The sequence below is a fragment of the Trachurus japonicus genome, chromosome 4 (genome assembly GCF_045865225.1).
Source record: "Trachurus japonicus isolate A0001 chromosome 4, Traja_1.0".
NCBI lineage: Eukaryota > Metazoa > Chordata > Actinopteri > Carangiformes > Carangidae > Trachurus > Trachurus japonicus.
In genome coordinates, this window is record NC_140910.1 from 1 (window position 1) to 15,289 (window position 15,289).

The 15,289-nt window shown below is 45.7% G+C and overlaps 1 pseudogene; it reads left to right on the forward strand.

Annotated features, from left to right (window-relative positions):
• Positions 1-4,318: 4,318 nt before the first annotated feature.
• The window catches only part of LOC146988136 (uncharacterized), a 29,059-nt pseudogene continuing 18,088 nt past the window's right edge, over positions 4,319-15,289 (forward strand).

Genomic DNA, 15,289 nt, shown 5'->3' on the forward strand with positions numbered 1-15,289 from the left:
GAAACCTCACTGGTTGTATTTAAAGTCCTCATATCAACCTGGACTGGGCCAGTTTCTGGTTTGAGATGTGGATCAGTTGACTCACCACAACAATCACACTTGCAACATCACATGTTTGCTCAAGAAAGTTGTTTTACTTCTCATGTTTGTCTTTACAGTATAGAATGTATTTTAGAACTAACTAAACTAAAGTACAAGTATGTCTTTGATCTTGCTGTATAAACCAGAATCTCTGAAGAAATTACAATAGTACACAAAGGTTGCATAAATGTAGAATATCAGTCTCAGAATATAAGATTAAAGACAGTAACATGTTTTTTTTTCCATTGATCTAGTCTCTGATATTAAGAGTAAGTGAAGTGGCAGGAGAAATAGAAGAAGAATTTGATATTTCTCACTCCCTCTCCATCAGTCTGACTCAGAGTAAACCGTCTCATCTTTGCTCCTCTGTCTCTTGCTCTTCAGACAGAAGCAGAGCTGCGACCACACACACCAAGACAGGAAGAGTGTCTGTCTCTATGAAAGACAAACCATACAATCAAATGAAGAAAACAGGAAAATTTGATTTAAAAAGGATTTGTGACATTAAAGGGATAGTTCAACATTTTGGCAAATCCACCTATTGCCATAATCCCTAAAGTCATGGGGTAGGTTCATTACTTTTAAGTTTTGGTGCATGTTGTTTTGAGATCCACGGGGCAGAGACGTGAGCTGCTCATTGATCACAATGGAGGTGAATGGTACAGGTCCCCTGTCCCTCAAAACTCATTAAAGACACAATCCAACAACTCCAAAACGCTCTCGGTGAGAAGGTGCACCTGAACATTCACCATGCTATGAAATAATGCAGTTTCTTTTATATTCTGTCGATCAGTGTTGCACTGTCCCTGTCAAATAAACCAATAAATTAAATTAAATTAACATTATGACACATAAAGCAAATACTTGGAACTACTTGCACTTTTGAAATCACTCCACCCAGCTGCCATGTCTGGAGTGTAGTGTCAGCTGTGCATTTGCCTCAAAAACAACACAGTCTCCTAATGTTAGATTATTATTTCATAGCGTGGTGAATGTGCAGGTTATAACTTGTCCTTAAGAGTGTTTTGGAGTTGTTGGATTGTGGATTTGATGAGTTTTGAGGGACAAGGGTCAATGTACCATTACCTCAACTGTTTTCACTGAGCAGCTCGTGTCTCTGCCCCACTGAACAACATGCACCTATAATTTAAGGTAATGAACCTACTCCTACGACTATAGGAATTATGGCAATGGGTGAATTTGCCAAAATGTTGAACTATTCCTTTGCTTTTTTTTTTTTTTTACTATTCCATTGCTAAATTTAGTAACTTTGACAGTGGTTTCTCCACAGAAGTACATGGCTGACTCTGAGCCCCAGACACACACAAATATTCAGTTTATAAGGTCCTGCTTCAATATCAGATGAAAGTTGTGGGTCATTTTTAAAATGGCCGTGGAGTTCACTGTACGAACTGGAATGTGCGTAGACCAAGGAAATGATTTGAGGCTGCTCTCCTGCAACCTGCTTGTACCAACACAGATTTTTGGCACCGTGTGGATAGAAACAAGGTAAAGTCACAGTTGGTGTAAAGCAGTGCACCATCTGAAAGGTAAAGATAATGTCAAATATAACTGTTGAAACATTAAAGGTGCCATGTGTAAGAATGTGGCCAAAAACGGTTACTGCAGTCAAATTCAAAACACAGTGATCTGGTTTTACTCCCAGCCGTAGCGGCAGCTCAGTGGACCAGACCGGAGGCAAGGCAAGGCAAGGCAAGGCAATTTTATTTGTATAGCCCGTTTTTACAAACAGTTTGTCTCAAAGGGCTTTACATGGCATCGTAACAACATCCTCTGTCCTTAGACCCTCACATCGACTGAGGAAAAACTCCATGGAAACCCTTTTAACAAGGAAAAGTCGGAGAAACCTCAGGGTGAGCAACAGAGGAGGGATCCCTCACCCAGGACGGACAGACGTGCAATAGACGTTGTTACAGACAAGAAAACAGTTTACAGTTTGTCACAGAATGTGCGAAATATGGAAATGTTAGCAGGAGTTGATGAAGGCAGTCTCTGGTGAGGGGGGGGGGGCAGGGAGAGCTGGCCAGCTCGATGGGAGGGCTGGGTGGCAGACTGGTCCATGGGAAGGAAGGGGAGGCCGGTCTAACAGCAGGGGAAGGGGTGGGAGGGGGGGGCGATGCAGGCGGTGGCTGGTGCAGAGAGATGGAGCTCCGGTGGATCTGCGGAAACACAGAGAGAGTGCGAGACACCAAGGCCAAACTACAAAGTACAGCAGAAAATGACAGTTCAAAAATATACTGAGGAGAAGAGAGGAGAGGAGAGGGGAGGGGAGGGGAGGAGAGGGGAGGGGAGGGGAGGGGAGGAGAGGAGAGGAGAGGAGAGGAGAGGAGAGGAGAGGAGAGGAGAGAAGAGAAGAGAAGAGAAGAGAAGAGAAGAGAAGAGAAGAGAAGAGAAGAGGAGGAGAGGGCTCTGTGTAACCAGATGTGTCCCCAGCAGTCTAAGCCTATAGCAGCGTAGCTATAAAATGGTTCAGAGCTACCTGAACCAGCCCTAACTAAAAGCCCTGTCATAAAGGAAGGTCTTAAGTCTAGACTTAAATGTAGTTAGAGTGTCTGCCTCTTTGACCCATGGAGAGAGCTGGTTCCACAGTAAAGGAGCCCGGTAACTGAAGGCTCTACCTCCCAGTCTGTTTTTAGAGATACTGGGAGTCACTAACAGACCTGCATTCTGGGAGCGGAGTGCTCTGGTAGGACAGTAAGGAATGATTAGTTCTTTCAGATAGGTTGGAGCTTTATCATTAAGAGCCTTATAAGTCAGCAGAAGGATTTTGAAGTCTATTCTAAATCCCACAGGAAGCCAGTGGAGAGAAGCTAAGGTGGGAGAGATGTGCTCTCTCTTCCTAACTCCTGTCAAAACCCTTGCTGCGGCATTCTGGACCAGCTGGAGACTCTTTAGAGAGTTTTTCGGACATCCTGACAGGAGAGAGTTGCAGTAGTCTAGCCTAGAAGTGATAAATGCATGTACTAGTTTCTCAGCATCACTCTGGGAGAGGATATTCCTAATCTTAGTGATACTGCGCAGATGGAAGAAGGCGGTCCTAGTCACGTGCTTTATGTGGGAGCTAAAGGAAAGGTCCTGGTCAAAAATGACTCCAAGGTTCCTCGCGGTAGTACTCGGGGTCAGGGTGATGCCATCTAGAGTAGCGATCTGATTGGAGAACGTGTCCCTGAGATGTTTAGGTCCAAACACAATAACCTCAGTTTTATCTGAATTCAGTAGCAAGAAGTTAGAGGACATCCAGGATCTAATGTCTTTCAGACAGTCTTGCAGATTGATGAGGCGGCTTCTGTCATCTGGCTCCATGGACAAGTAGAGTTGCGTATCATCAGCATAACAGTGAAAATTGATTGAGTGCTTCCGGATGATGCCACCTAATGGGAGCATGTAAAGAATGAAGAGGATTGGCCCTAAGACTGAACCCTGCGGTACACCATACGTAACTCTGCTATACTCTGAGTGGTCGTTATTAACATTAACAAATTGAAACCTGTCAGATAAGTATGACTTAAACCATTTTAGGGCAGTTCCTTTAATCCCTATTTCATGATCTAGTCTCTGCAGCAGGATGCTGTGGTCGATGGTGTCGAATGCAGCACTGAGGTCCAAAAGTACAAGAACAGAGACGAGACCTCTGTCTGAAGCTATAAGAAGATCATTAGAGACTTTGACAAGTGCTGTTTCAGTGCTATGGTGTTCTCTGAATCCAGATTGGAAAGCTTCAAAGAGCTCGTTGCTGTGCAGATGTTCATGTAGCTGCTCCAGGACAATCTTCTCAAGGATCTTAGAGATGTAAGGAAGGTTGGATATAGGCCGATAGTTGGCAAGGACATCTGGGTCAAGAGAAGGTTTTTTAAGTAAAGGGTTAATGACAGCCACCTTGAAGGCCTGTGGCACGTAGCCTGTGGCTAAGGAAAGATTGATTTGGTTCAGAAAAGAAATGTTAATTAAGGGGAAGGAGGCTGAAACGCCACTGATGCCGCCGTGACTGGGAGAGAGGGCTAGGTGGCGCAACATGTAAACACGTAAATTCAAAACATAAACATGATTTGCAGTCTGCAAAAAAATACTCTGGCTGTACAAAATTGTTGGTGAGTTCATCATGTTACAGGGCTCTCAAGTCTCACGCATTTGGCGTGTGACACACGCATTCCCAAGGCCGGATTATAATTGGGGCACACTGGGCACGTGCCCAGGGGCCCATGGCAACCAAGGGCCCATGGCAACCAAGCCCTTGGTTGCCAACCTGCCAAGGGCCCCGCCCCCTGCCGAGCGAGAGGTCAGAGTGTGTGAGCGGGAGGTCAGTAGTAGACCGTGAGTAAAAGTAAGCAAGACAATTATGGATAAAAAAAAGTATTTGAGCGGTGGAGCAAAGAGGAAAAGCAAGACAGAGAAGCGGCGGTGATTGAAGATGTCCCGCGAATCACATCATTTTACAAAACATTCGCTGTTAGTCCGGCCTCGGCCAACATCACAGAAGTCCCGGAGCAACCGGAGGAGGATGCCGAACCAGGCCCGGCTCCCCCTCGCACTAGCGCCGCGGTGATGAGAGCAGGTGAGCCGTCGAAGGACCCCGCTTTATAGGGCATGTTAAGTGAGAGCTAGTGATGCGCGGGCTGACCCGTAGCTCGCGGGTCCCGCGGTCAGCCCGCGGGGCGGGGCGGTGCGGGTCAAGAAATCTTTACTTTATTTGCGGTGCGGGTCGGGGCGGGTCATTAAAAAAAACTGACGATGAAGTCCAGAGTGTGTTATCAGGGCCGCGCTGATGTTGACGGGAAAGCCGGCGGAGGTGTGAGGGAACCGGATGAGACGGCGGCTGGGCGCATCAGCAGAGCGGGGTTGGTTTCACAGAGAGCAGGGACTGGGGAGGACGAGAGGCGGCGGCCGCCGCGGCTGCTGCACGCTGCACCGTGACTCTCCCACTCCTCACGAGCTCCACAGTCCACACTGACAAGCTACCTGCAACACAGCACCTCTGTCTGCCCTTTCAAAGTAAAAAAGGCCGCTGTCTGACGTTTAATAGCGGCGGGGCGGGAATATATTATAGCGAGAGGGGCTATGTCTTGTGTATGTATAGGTTTTGCTGAAACTGGTGTGTACACACACACACACACACACACACACACACACACACACACACACACACACACACACACACACACACACACACACACACACACACACACACACACAGGTTCAGCCACTTGCGCTCTGTGCTTGCGCTGAGCCAATGGTGCGTTCAATGACCTGGGCAGTGTGGGAATTCACAAGGGCTGCCATTATAAACAATGAAAGAAGCATGCACAGAGGGATCATCTTATCTTTTGTACAGGCTTCTTTTCAGTTCACAGAATTGTTTGCAAAGTTCTTAAGACTCAGTGTGTGTATGTTGCTATTTTGTAGTTGGTTTGTCAATTTCATATGTTGGCTGCATTTAGCTGTAGCCTACTGTGTGGCTATAAGGATGGCATTCTTGTAAACTCCCTAGTGGTCATTGTGTGGATGTTGTGGGTTGTGTTGTGTTGTGTTTATTTGATCTGCTGTTTGTGTCAGCCTTAGTTGTACTAGAAAGTCTTGACATAATAGTTTGTGATTATGGTCTGGTTTTCATATGTACTTCATATACACAATTGTGAATAGGTCTAATTAAGGTGGAGTTTAATGACTTTCCTGGTTTGTAATGGGTGGAGGTGATGTGTGCGACAAGGGCCCTCTGGGACCTGGTGCCCAGGGGCCCTTGGGGTGCTAATCCAGCCCTGCGCATTCCCACCCGTTCACACGCTCACACGCCACACACAAGGCCGTAGCTACCATTGAGGACACCGAGGTCATGACCTCGGTATTTTTTTTCGGCCTAATGAATGAAAAAAAAAAAAAAAAAGTGCAAAGTATTAGGGAGGACAGATGGAAGGTGACTGAGTGACTCTCCTCTCTTGTCCAAACAATTCCGGTAGGCATAATGCTCTTGTTTATTGACGCCCTCACGTACGCTGGTGTTTGTTTACTGGTCGCGGGAAAAAAGGCGATTCATTCGGAAAAAGCGAGTGATACAGTGCGTCGCGGAGCCTGTGTGCATGGAGGAGAAGGCTACTGAGTGAGTTGGTTGGCTCTAGATAAACTGCTCTTTCCAACCAGTTGTTACACTGTGAAGGTTTCGTACATACGTGCACTTGAAGCGCTGTATTATTTCGGGACGGAACCTCATGTATGCGGAGAAAACAGCTGTTTAATAGGGTCAATTCAGCGCCGTTTACTGTCTGTGTCCTGCACTATGCACTAGTTGAGCTACAGTAAGTGGGGGAGAGCAGAGACCTCTTTCCTGCAGATACTATACTGAGGGGGCATCTACTGCACTGTCCATTCTTCCATCAACTTTATGTGAAAAGCACAGTGACATGATACATTTTATGTTTACAGACAGGGGCGTCACTAAGTTTTAAGGACAGGGGGGGCTTAGCCCCCAGGAGATGCACAAGATGTGAGCATATGTGGTGCACGAGCACAAATATTTCACAAACAAAGACTGTGAAATTTTTTCTAAAACATTTTGGACAGATTTAACAAAGAGCATACGGTGTAAAGTTTAGGCAACCATTAGTTTTATTTCAGTCTTTTTTATTTAGCCTATTTAAAGAAAGCTAAGACCTGTGAGATTATTACAGACATGTCTGGAGTAGGCTACAGTAGAAAATGTAAATTTTTCATCTCTGCCTAGTAAGAATACTAACAAAAATCACATTAGAGTAAAATCTACCTTTGAATCATGGGATATCAGGCAAATGAATAAGTAATGTGTAGGCTAACTGTGTAAAAGTAGATGCTAAAAAAAATGAACCTGAACAATTTTGCAGCTGTTTTATTATCAGAGATACGTATGTCCAGGTGGAATTTGACCTTTGGAAAACTAATTAGGCTATATTTCACTAATAGCCGGTGTCATAATATTCACTCCATCCAAATACAACTGTTTTTGGCTCATTTTGATTTCACCTAGACCTCTTCATATTTTCCCATTCAAAGAAGACCATACAACCGAAATGAAGTTTGACACCAATATTTAACTCATAAAAAATATGCATAGAAATGTGAAATACTACACAAACCAACAACCAAAATTTGCTGCAACAAGGAGCAGTCAGATGTATGTTTGTGGTAACTATAAGGAAAAGCAAACAAACTTCCTGGGCCTGTTTCAAAGTGAGGAACACAGCTGACGCTCCAGAAGGAAGTCACCCAAAAATAGTAGGCTATAGCTATGGTAAAAAAGAGTGCACACTTCACCCTAGAAACCTGTTCATCTTTATGTTAACAACCAGGACCTTCACATTGCATTTCAGACTCTTTTTTTTTTCGAGCTGGAATTAAACTTTATAATATAATATTTTTGCTACTCTGTGGCTGCTACGAATGTGAGGAGCTAGTCTACTGTTTGTAATGGATGGTGTGTTCTCATCAGAATTCAGTGAAGTTGGGTCTTCTCTGGATGATCACTAGTGATGATAATATCATAAAAATGGCATTAATCTAATATGATGTGTGTAGTTTTTATCTGTCAAAGTGCACCAGATTGAAGCCTTTTAATATAAAATTGCCCCAAATTTCTGACGCCACCCCCCCGCGCACCACGACTATGACCTCGGTATTTCAAAAATCCTGGCTACGGCCCTGGCCACACATTGTATTTCTCACGCATTTAAATTAGCCTACCACGGTGACGTCCACCAAGTTGCACCGCTTTAACAGTGGAACAGGTAGGAACCAAGCTCCCCCCACAGTCTATGGTTCCCCCGAGAGATCAGAAAGTAGCACTGCTGTATTTTGATATTCCGCGGTAAAAAAAAAAAAAGAGAGACGGACTAAACACATCCAGACACTCACCGAAATGAAGCAGGTGGTTTCATAAGGACAGGAAGACCCAATGATTACAGTAAGTCACGTCATCATTTATTTGTTGCTGTGGAATAGTCTCTTTTATACTGTCTATGAATATTTTGTCCAGGCAGAGCAGTGGGAGCGAGTGTGTGTGTGTGTGTGTGTGTGTGTGTGTGTGTGTGTGTGTGTGTGTGTGTGTGTGTGTGTGTGTGTCAGGGATGGAAGTTAGCAGTTAGCAGCTAGCAGCAGATTAGGTTAACTTATTCCAGTCAGATCTGGGTTCTACAAATCTATTTAGAAATTTTAGATCCAGTCAAAGTATTTTTCTGGTGCAAGAAGAAAGGTAGGCAGGAGCTAGTTTTTTGTTGGAGTTTACATGAACTAAAGTCAAGGCAAGATTAAGATCCCCCCTAGCCTTATTGGTATGGCATAATAATGAGCTAACGTTATGGTAACAAGTACTGATGGGGGAATACTATGTTCATGTCTTGCACAAAAAAAAAAGTTTCTAGGTTGTTATGCACACATCAATCCTTGAGTATAAAAGTGGCTGGTAGTGGAAGGTAGATTTTTAAATTTACAAAAAAGTTAATTTCCATCTCTGGTGTGTGTGTGTGTGTGTGTGTGTGTGTGTGTGTGTGTGTGTGTGTGTGTGTGTGTGTCTGACAAATATTTCATTGTATTTTAGAAGAAACTGTGGAGGACACCATAGATGAGACAGTGGAAAAGCCACTGGAAACAAGAAAGAACAGAGGATTAAGTGGAGCAGCCACCTATAGGTGTACCTTTAATGGGAACCACTAGCTCCTTCTACTGGTGCTCAGTCTGCAGACAAGAAAACTCCTGTGCCCATCAAGGCGTGAGGAACATAAGCAGGCATGTAGAAGGCAAGGGACATCGTGCCAAAAAACAGGCTCTAAACTCAGCCAGCAGTGTTACACAGTTCTACACACTGCAACTTCTGTTGGAGGCATGAGTGTACAAGAGGCCAAGGTACATAGCACAGGAAAACCAAATGGCTGATGTTTGATTAATTGCAGTGTCCATCAAATTGTTGTATTTCCATAAAAACTTATCTAATGTTTATGATTATTAATCAGTTGTTTCTATTGCAGACAAGGAGAGCTGAGGTGAAGGTTGCTGTTGCAATGGTGCAGCACAATATTCCATTTTCTGTTGCTGACCATTTTAGCCCCTTGTACAAGGAATGTTTTGGAGACTCCCCCACGGCTCAGAGCTTTAAGAGCACAAGTACCAAAACAACGTGCATCATAAATGAAGCAGTGGCACCACATTTCAAGAAGGAACTGGTGATGAAGATGAGAGAGAATCCTTTCACACTTGTCACAGATGGCTCAAACGATACTGGTAAGAGTTTAACAACTAGCAGTAATTTAAAGGTACGATATGTAAGAATGTGGCCAAAATTGTTGCTGCAGTCAAATTCAAAACACAGCAGTGCGTTGTCCCCCCTCCCCTACCCACCAGACTCCAGGTTGCCAGACAGCGACGCGCTAACCTGCTCTGCTCACTCAGTCAGTCTCAAAGTTATAGTAAAAAGCTAAATATTCATCAACATTATTATTATTGCTCTGACTCACAGTAACTACGAGCGGAGTTCATGTCACTCAGGTGATCAGCAAGTTATTGTTACATTCACCGCTCCGACGCTGTGTCTGTGTGTGCAGCGCTGACACACACACACACAGACAGACACGCACACAGACACAGACACACACACTGTAACTTTGTAATTTTTCCCTTTAGCTTTAACTTTAGCAGCAGCTCAAACTAACTAGGCTATGCTCACAACAGCAAGCTGTGTAGCCTATTAAACGGCAGAGCGACAAGCCACTTATTTCTACCGTGTGATATCAAGCAAATATGACCATAATAACCGATAATAGAAAACAATCTTTTTTTTTCATGATCTTGTTTTATCTCCCAGCCGTATTTGCAGCTCAGTGGAAGCTAACTGGCAACCCAGAGTCTGAAATGCCACAGACGCTGTGACAGGGAGAAAGCGCTGGGTGGTGACACATACCAACCATAGAAATTCAAAACATAAACATGATTTGCGGTCTGCAAAACAAAGTTTTTTAACTTGTCACTCCTATAAATTCTGTAATATTCGCCTATCCAAGGCGTACCCAAAGTAAATTGAATGCTGTTCTTGAACTGTTTGGAGAATATGGATGGGCTTGGTCTCTTTTGAAAGATATCACTCTGAAGTTTTTCCCCAAACTGAAATAATCACTATAAGTGCTACTATCATTGAGTAATCTAAGTGGGAGCACACTGAATTAGAATGTTTTTATTCTCGCCTGAATTTTTTTGTTGCAATCAGATGCCTGAAGATGAGTGTAGCTGAGAATTTTAGCTGGAAAACACAATGGGACTACAGCATGAAGCCTTACCTGGCCCCAGTTCAAATTTGATAACAATCCTGCTAAAAATTAGTATTTTACACATGTTTTTCTAAGTGTATATCTAGGCGTTTTCCTAAAGTTGCCATTGACAAACAATACATGCGCCAAAGTGCAGCTTTTGCAAAGTTACGCATGAAAATGGCGGTGCTGCCTTTTCCCAGGGACCGTGAATGCAGCACATCGTTCGTTTCGTAATTTCATTGGCTATTCAATGCTACAGTTGTCATCGGGATCCGTTTCTATTGGCTGAAGCCATTCAGCGCTGTCGGAGGGGATGTTCCTCATACAGACACAGCCACTCATTCGCTATTGCAGGCAGCAGCCGGGGAGAGGGAGCTTGTGATTGGTCGAGTGAGCTGTCAATCGAAAGGTCAGAGGGCAGCGCCATTTTGTAAAGTGAAATAAACATTGTTTTCATGTAAACGCCGGACTTATGAGGAGAAATAAACGGATTTACTGGATATACAATGCGTAATTTCATAAGATGCAGCAGCGGGATGAGGTTATCTACCGGTACAACCGTGTGTTTTGGACTAAATACTTTACTGGATTGGATTTACTGGACTTTTCTGAATGTAACGACACCAAGTTTGTGGGGAAACCCTGTGATCCTGAGCCTGCCCTGACACAAATCGTGAGTTATATCGGCTTTTTACGAACTTTGTTAGCATGTTTATAGTCTGATTCGAGTGTTGCTGTGATGATTATATTTAGGAATGGTCGGCATATCTTTAATCACAAGAGTTTTAGCTTTCCAACGATATGTGGCATGACTATTTCAAGTGACTGGTGACATCCTCTATGACACCTCCCTGTTTAAAACCCCGGGCCGTCGGAATGGCAACAGGTTAATGCAAATATCTTGGCTATAGGATTGTTGTTGGTGAGTTCAGTATGTTATATGAACATTATTCCTGAGTCTCTGTTACATATTAGGACAATTTTACAGCTAGTTGCTTTAGATTTCTTACATACTGTACCTTTAAGTTTGTATCCATTTCTTCATGCACACTCATACAAGTTTCGAACAAGATGTAAGTTTAGTTATGCACGTTATTGTTACAGGTCTAGAGAAGATGAATCCCCTCACAGTGAGAATATTCGACAACAACAACGTTGTGCACAGATTCCTGGATATGTGCACCACCAGTGGAAAGAGCTGTGGCACTGCAGAAGTGATTTATAAAAAAATCAATGACACCTTGCAGGAAAATAATATCCCTTGGATAAATTGTGTAGGTCTCTCCATCAACAATGCTCCTGTAAATACAGGTGCAAAAAATTCAATTGCAGAGACTTGAGACAAACTGTTTGTAAAAACTGGCTATACAAATAAAATTGCCTTGCCTTGCCTTGCTATTGATGTTATGTATATATATATCTTATCTATTCCAGAATTTTGTGACTTCAATGGGAGCGAGTATATGGAGATTCTGCTGCACATTTCAGTGCGATGGTTAAAGGAGCTTGAGGCAAGATCAAGGAATAAAACTCACTAGCGATACAACGGCCGTAGCGGCCGTCAGGGTTACGGCAGCCATCAGCCAAGCTGGTGCGGGAGCGCGCATCAACTCTCCACAGCAGCAGCTGATGCTGTGACAGTGACACTGTGGCTGAATTGGAAACAGCATAACGTTACTATACCAGTGTTTTCCATTAATCAGCCGCCACAGTTTGGTTTGGGTCCGCCGCAGCAGTCTCTCACAGAAAAAAAGAACAGCTTTCACTATCCCTCATCTCTGCCAGTCAGCCCCTCTACCTGCTGTCTCTCTCACGACACACACACACCGCACACACGCGCGCGCGCACACACACACACACACACACACACACACACACACACACACACACCGCGCTTGGCTGTTAATAAACAGTAATGCGCCGTGCCGTGCTCATTGTACAGTGCTCAATTTACCGCGACACCGGGAGGTTGACCGCCCGGGCATCAGGTCAGCACCGGCCGCCGCCGCCTCTGTGAGCCGCTGCTGCCGCTCGGCTGCTCTAGTGGCTCTGCACTCCTCCCAACACGTCGGAGAATGTCCTTACAGGCGTTGTTGGGATAAACTGACCGCGGATTAATCAATCGGCTCATTGTAAAACTATTTATTTATTTATTGAAGTAGCCTAAATATGGTGATTTTTGTACGTACAGAGCCCCAAGGCTGCGAAGCTTCTTCGGAATGAAATGTGCTATATAAATAAAGTTTGCTTGCTTGCTTCACTTTTCATTCAAATGAACTAATGCGACTGCCACAGTGCCACTGTTAGATTTCATCAATCCTATCTCCTAAAAACAATTCAACCAGCCGGCAGAAAACCTCTAAAAACTTTAGGTTACTTGCGTAACCCCGGTTCTCTGAGTAGCATGAGTGAGTGTCTCACATTGGGAACGCCTCCAGCGTGACCTCATCTGAAGCTCATATTCCATTCTGCCAGCCAGGATTGGCTGGAATCAGGCGCGTCAGTGTCCTAGGGGGCGGAGACCCTACCCTATATAAGGGCTTGACACGGCGCTGCCAGTCATTCAAAAACAAATCACCTATTCCTCGCTACGAAGAGCAAGGAGGGTGGTCTGGTGAGACACTCACTCATGCTACTCAGAGAACCGGGGTTACGCAAGTAACCTAAAGTTCTCTTTCATAGCATTCGTTTCGTGTCTCACATTGGGAAATACTGACTCCCGGATTGCTGGGCAGATACGACCTGAGGGCTAACTGTCAAATGAACTTTATTGACCCTTCACCACCCCAAGAACCGAGTGGGCTAGGGGGGGTGCTGTGACGTCGAGCCGATAGAACCTAGCAAAGGTATGGGGAGAGGCCCAACTTGCTGCCGCACAAACCTCCTGGATGGAGATCCCTCTGAAAAGGGCCCACGAGGTGGCAAGGCCCCTGGTAGAATGTGCGCGTAGCCCGTCTGGTGGTTGCAAACCGCTAGAGCTATAAGCTAAAGCAATAGCCCCAACAATCCAGTGAGAGAGCCGTTGCTTTGAGACTGGCTTCCCAACATGGTTCTTGGCCCAAGACACGAAAAGCTGGTCGCTTTTCCTAAAACTCTTGGTTCTATCCATGTATATACGCAGTGCCCGCACCGGACACAGCATGTGTAACCGCTGATGCTCCTCTGAGGAGAACGGCGGGGGATAGAAGGATACCATGTCAAATGAAGAGCATGACCCCAACACCTTAGGCATAAAGGCCGGGTTAGGTTGAAGAGTCACCCTTGCGTTCCCTGAAGAGAATTTTGTGCATGCCTGGTTCACAGAAAGAGCATGAATCTCACCAACGCGTTTAGCCGACACAAGAGACAACAACAAGGCTGTCTTCAAAGTCATCATTTTCAGGTCCACCTGTTCCAGTGGCTCAAAGGGTGCAACCGAGAGTGCATCCAGCACAGTGGGGAGGTCCCAGGATGGAGCCATCGGTTTAGAAACTGGGAGCTTACGGCGTGCTCCCCTCATGAAACGGCAGACCAGAGGGTGCTGCCCTACAGTCTTCCCCTCAAAGCCAATGTGGCATGAGGAGATAGCTGCCAGGTATACTTTAATGGTGGAGAAAGCCTTCCCTTTGTCCACCATGTCCTGTAAGAAAGCTAAAATCACCCCCACAGAGCACTGGAAGGAAATTTCCTGCCTGTCTGCACACCACCTTTCAAACACTGACCATTTACTCTCATAGAGGGACCTTGTTGAAGGGGCTCTTGCATTTTGAATAGTCTCAATCACGCCTGGGGGAAGGCCCACGGTCCTTAGGTTGAACCACTCACGGGCCAGGCCCACAGAGCTAGCCTCTCTGGATGGGGATGGAAGATCTCTCCGCGCCCCTGAGACAACAGGTCCCTGCGTATTGGTAGGGGCCATGGTTCCTGGTGGAGGAGCTGTGTTATCTCTGCCAGCCAGTGTTTCGACGGCCAGTAGGGGGCAATGAGAATCATTGACAAGCCCTCTTCCCGCACCCTGGCCAGGGTCGGGGAGATCAGAGCTATTGGCGGGAATGCATAGAGGAGGGCTTGGGGCCACTGGTGAGCCAGTGCATCTACTCCCAGAGGTGCGTCTAGATCGTGAAGAGAGAAAAACAGAGGACACTGTGTGTTCTCCCCTGTGGCAAACAGGTCCGCGTACGGCTGACCGTAGCGCTCCCAAATCATGCTCACTACGCCTGGGTGAAGTCTCCATTCTGCATAAAGGGGATTTCCCCTGGACAGAAGGTCTGCTCCCCGGTTCAATATTCCTGGGACGTGGGTGGCTTTCAGGGACAGAAAATGCCTGCTGCTCCAGACAATCAGTCTGTGTGCCAATGTGTGTAACGGCAGGGACCTCAGCCCCCCCTGCCTGTTGATATAAGCCACCACTGTTGTGTTGTCTGTCCGTACTATCACATGACATCCCCTCAGGAAAGGGAGGAAATGTTTCAGTGACAGATGAACAGCTAACAACTCTAGATAATTTATGTGAGCTGCGCGTAGATGAGGACCCCAGGTCCCATTCACTGCTCTTCCTTCGAACACCCCCCCCCAGCCTGAAAGGGAGGCATCTGTTGTGACCACTTTCCTGCACAAAACAACACCCATAGGCACCCCTTGAGTGAGGAAATCCACCTTTCTCCATGGGATTAGTGCTGCCGTGCAGACCACATCGACTCTCACCCTGCGAGAGCCATGGTGGTGTGGGTTGAGTCTGTGAGAAGCCACCCAGCGCTGCATTCCCCTCATATGCAGGCGCCCCATTGGAACCACCACTAGGGCTGCAGCCATGAGCCCTAACATCCTTTGGCAGAGTCTGAGAGACACATACTTCCCTCTTTGAAAAAGAGCCAGACAGTCTCTGAGTGCCTTTAACCTCTCTCCCGTCAGCCTCACTTTTGCCTGGGCTGAGTCTATAGAGAGACCTA